Here is a 5,500-nt window from a genome sequence, read left to right on the forward strand (position 1 = left end):
AGCATTAAAGAGGGAGCTCTTCTTAATATTTTGACACCAAAATCATGTCGATACACCTTACCGACTGCGAGTAAAGCCACCCACGCTTTAACTTGACAGACTCTATTTTTGATCACATGGGTAGTTGTGTAAGACTTAGAGGTAGTTTTTTGGGAAACGTAATGTATGTCACCATAGAGCAAAAAAAAGCAAAAAAATCTCCACTTATCGTTTATCGCATTGTAATCATTTTTAGTGAGTTTTGTAGGTGGCGGCGCTGAGTGGACGTCCTGCTAGCGCCGCCACCCTTTTCTCCGAAGTGTAAGGAGCAAAAAAAAAAATTTTTTAGCATAAAATTAGCAAAAAAAGCAAAAAAATATGGCGTATTCCATTTTATAATTTGCCTTGGTGGCGGTGCTGAGTGGACAGACCTCTCTTTTGGCTTTAACAAACACATTCTCATCACGTATCTCGTGCTTCGCACTCGATTTGGTCCAACATGTCAACTTTTCTACATTATACACAACACTTTTATATCAATTATAATACATTTTGTATGTAACTCTGCTAGGGATTACTTATTTAAAAATTTAAAAATAAAAAGGAAATTGTATTTATCATGATTATTTTTGTATTTGACTCTTACTTTGCTTTAAATTGTATTGTAAGCTGCTCTGAAACGTGTATCATTTCAATAAATTTATATCATTACAATTCATAATATGCATAAAAATTGAATCATATATAGGGTTCGTTTTGTGTCGTTTTTTCCAAAAAATTTAATATTTTTATTCAGAATGTTATTTTTCACGACTAAAGCAAAAACTACGTGTCATATCAAAAATTATAGCTCTTTTTTGGATGAACAAATTTTGTCTAATTTTTTTCGTAGCTTATATCGAAAAGTGATTCATTATAAATTTGTAGTTCTTTCCAGGGCGCGCAATTTGAGCTTCTTTATTTTTTCCGTATCTTGCATAGCTTGAACAAAAAATGGAATTTTTGGATTTTTTCATTATTTTTGGTACGATCAAATTTTGAATGTTCAAATTTTTCAACCAAATTAAAAAAGTGGTTATCATAGTCCTGTAGGGCTTTCAAAAAGCAAAGTTTTTCTTCTCTTGACTTTTTTCATATCATGCGTTGTTTGTCTTAAAATGTTCATTTTAGTTTGCTTTTTTGGATTTTGAAAATGCTCTAACTCTGATAATTTTCTTTTTATAGCAAAAAGTCAGCAGGATAAATTGTTTAAGTTTTAAAGTACTATGCACAACCGTCCATAGAATTTTTACATTTTGAAAAAATGTGATTTCCAAAATTTTGTGTAGGATCAAATTTTGAATTTTCAACTTTTTGACCAAATTAAAAAAGTTGTTATCATAATCTTGTAGGGCTTTCAAAAATCAACGTTTTCGTTTTCAGACTTTTTTTCGTGTCATGCGTTGTTTGGCTTAAATTGTTCATTTTAGTTTGTTTTTTTTGGATTTGAAAATTCTATAACTCCAGTAATTTTTTATTTTTCGAAAAAAGTCACGTAGATAAATTGTTACATTTTTTTAATACTATGAATAACCGCACAGAGAATTTTTGAATTTTGAAAAAAGTGGTCTTAAAAATATTCAAAATGTGCCCACTTTTTGAATTTTCATTAAAAATGGCTGGCTAACGAACTTGACCTTTAGTTTAGGACACTAAACAAGTGTACCAAAGGCCAATTTACCAAAGTATTATAATTTTATAATAATTTGTTATTTTGTAAATCCTAATACGAGAATTCTGGATCAATCTGAAAATTCTCTATCCCTTCCACACACTAGTCCTTTCCCCTACTGAGTGAGTCACGCCTACGCGGAAAGGGAAATAGCTGAATGGTGTAATAATAATGTCAGAATCCTTGCTTCTACTTTATCGGTGTTTTGAGCAATATTTGCTAAGACTGGGATTTGCTGCGAGGAGCAACGAATAATATAGAATTAACATCCTGGCCTCAGATCAATGATTTCACTTACAGAGAAAGAAGGAGCAAGGTAGTACGCAGACGGTAATAGCTATGCACCCGTGTAATGCCCGGGAATTGATGCGCGGGCGAAATTTGAATGAGACGATTTAACCCGTCGTCAACCGTCGAACCTGGAAGTCCTTACTGTGAAGAACTAAAGTTTACCTCGCGTTGTGCTGAAAGTCTCACAGAAAAGGATTTAATACTTAATATACGAAATAAAACACCGAATTTCATAATAATTAAATAAAGGTGGGATTCTTTTTATTCAAAATTTTTGCACTCGACGTTTAGCAACAAGAAGAAGAACCGCACGGTTTAAAGTTCTGACATAGAGTGCCGGATCCTCGCACATACAGGGGCTGCTGCGAGTCTTCTCCCCTCCGCCAATTGGGTTGGGCTTTATCGTCCTTTTGTGCTTTCGTTCACTTTGGCTTACCTCTAATTTTCCCTAAACTCCTGATACTTACAATTTATCTAGTCGTCTTTTCTACACTTTAATATTGAAGATCCAGCTAATCTAACTATAAGTCATTATGTGCTCATTAAACTTATTTCTTCAGCTGCAGGATTTATAAATTGGAATTTGAAGGCAAATTAATAAATTGAAAGTGAATCGATGCTTTTTGTTACAAAATAGAAGAAATAAAATAATAACTTTACAATTTTAAGTGATTCTAGCCTAAACTCTTAATCCTTTGCAAATGTCTAGCCGCTTACTTTTACTGTAATTTTAAATTTGATCCATAAAGGTTATCTAGCTGAAATAATAATAGTAATAACAACAGTAATAATGATAATAATAATCTGATGTCCCAACAATTTGCCCTAAACCTAGGACTCTTAAAAGAATGGATGCCCTTCTATAGAAACATTCCAAAGCCCGTTTTAGAAAGCGAAGATTGCTTCTTATATTGGCATGTTACTATCCAAACGGATCATTACATCCTGGCCAATCGGCCTGACATCATGATGCGAGAAAAAAAGGTGGAAGAGTCTACATCATCGACATTGCTTGTCCGCTTCACCGAGATTTGCAGTCAACCTATACAACCAAGATCCGCAAGTATAGCGAAGTAAGGCATAAAGTAAAGACAATATGGAGGAATGTGAATCATGCATCTATTCATCCCATTGTGATTTCGGCTAAAGGCAATGTGCACGCAAGATGTTCTGAACATCTTGAACATTTAGGAGTCGGTAGGGTATTGGCAGCAGCTCAGAAGGCGGTTTTATTAAACACCTGTCGCATTGTAAGAAACTTTCTTGATCATCAGGAAGCGAGCGACTGAAAACTCGTGGAGTGGCAAATGGTAGCTCTAAGAAAGGATCCAGAGGTGACTGTTGTCACCTCCAACGCTCGTAACCGTTCGTAATTGTATACCTACAACATTAGCGCAGGAGGTTTCAACCATTGTATTAAATTATTTGAATTAACTTATAACATTCTAATCTCATCAGTCACTTGATTTAGTCCGTGGCTATGATGTATAATCGGGTTTACGCGAGTAAAAGTTTAATAAAGACACATAATAATCTGATGTCCCTGCTTTACTAGAGTTCAGATATGTAGAACCAACACTAAGGCATTCTCTGCCCAAAATGAAGATCAGAAATGATCTGCGTGCACTAATAGCAGATCTCGGCAGCAATGTTTTACCTACGTATATGAATTTAGCACAAACTGCGTTAGTGGTGCAAACTCTTGTATACTGTGCAGCTGTGGCAACCGTTAACACCCATGGAAGATCAGGTTGGATATGGATGTCAGCAAAGTAAGGTGCGAATTAGGTCGATTAACTCAATATAAAAAAGGAAATAGAACCAGAAAACTGATGAACCATGTTAATCAAATCATCTACCCTCGGCACATCAAGACATTAACACCAGCAATATTGGATGAAATTTTAGACTCTCAACGACAGACACTACAAGCAAGAGCTTTCTTCCGTGCCGCATGACTATTTGCTTGAAGTATTAAAACTAAATCTGCCCACGCATTATTGACTTTCTAAGCCATGTGAGGAGGCTCTGGGGTGCAAGAATCAAGTATATTGATCACGGACAACCAATTATGACTAGATAAATACGCTTTACGAAGGGCATATTTCAAGGAGAGCAATTTTCTAATGATATACACATAGAGTTCGGACTAGATAAATGTAGAACAGTGCATTTAATCGGAGAGGAATTAGGGACCGCAGAGTTAGAGAACGAGTTCGAAAATAACATCGAGGCAATGGCTGCAGGCGAATCATATAAATATCTGGGTATTCATGAATCTAAGGGTATTCAACATACGATAGTTAAGACAAGCCTAACGACTGCCTTCACAACGAGACTCAGATTGATTATGAAGAGTTTTCTCATCTCGAGAAACAAACTAAGCGCGATCAACTCATATGCCATCCCTGTCCTCACGCACTTAAATGCCGTAAGAGTGACGTCGTTCCCGCGTGAGTTGGACAATTAGATAGTATGTGAGCTAAATGCTCGGGGTGTGCATGGCTATCATCAGGAATGTCTTGGCTCAAAATGTGACGACGGTATATTAAGGTGGAAATGACACCGTTTTGGCATGTAAAAATGAAACCCTCCGTACCAGACTTCCATCCGGGCGATTTAAGGAAAGCAAACGTTAGCTCACAAAACATTGAATGATCCTTCACATTCCTGTGGAAGATACGTGCATTCTCTTATCGAGGAGCTGTTCGCGAAAGTTTTTCTCTTGTGCTTTCTTAATCCGGGCTTTCAGGAGTGAGTACTCGAGATAGATAAGATAATATGCATTTTGCTCACCCCTAATAATGAAGTCAAGTCCGAGTGTTTTAGCAGCCTCCTCCGCTGCTTTGTACAGAGACGCTCCTTTGCCCACTTCTTCGTGATTCCTGACCATTTTAAGAAGAGGGTCTCTTCTATTTGCAACTCTATGTGTTGTACCCAGAATAGTATTGTTGTGAACACATTCAAGACTCAATATTCTGCGACCACCTTCACAGCGTGATATGTACAGTCGCGGAACAGAAGACTTAAGATGCAGGCTTTTGTTCATGTGCATAACCTTTCTTGTCCCAATATCAAGGGATCTGAGCTCGTTCTTCGTCCATGGAAATACTCCAAATGAATAGAGTACTACGGGGACGGCAAGCATGTTCGTTGCAGATACTTTGTTCATCGCCGACAGTTCGGAACATCAAATCTGTCGGATGAGACGTTTGTATCTGCTTCGGCGAGTATCCTTTATAGATTTCACATCCTGAATGCGGCTCTGTGGCACGCCCAGGTATGTATAAGTCTCTCCAGGGCAAAGGTGTCGTATAGCGCTTCTATCAAGGAGCTCTGGGTCTTCAGGGGCGCCATTAAGTTTTCCTCGCTTCAAATAAACATTGGCGCATTTGTCTCACCCAAACTCCATTCCAATTTCCTTAGTATATCGTTCGACAATCCCTAGAGCTAGATGTAGCTGCTCTTTGTTTTTAGCATAGATCTTAAGATAGTCCATGTAAAATACATGAGTGACCT

This window comes from Belonocnema kinseyi, chromosome 8, assembly GCF_010883055.1.
Source record: "Belonocnema kinseyi isolate 2016_QV_RU_SX_M_011 chromosome 8, B_treatae_v1, whole genome shotgun sequence".
Lineage (NCBI taxonomy): Eukaryota > Metazoa > Arthropoda > Insecta > Hymenoptera > Cynipidae > Belonocnema > Belonocnema kinseyi.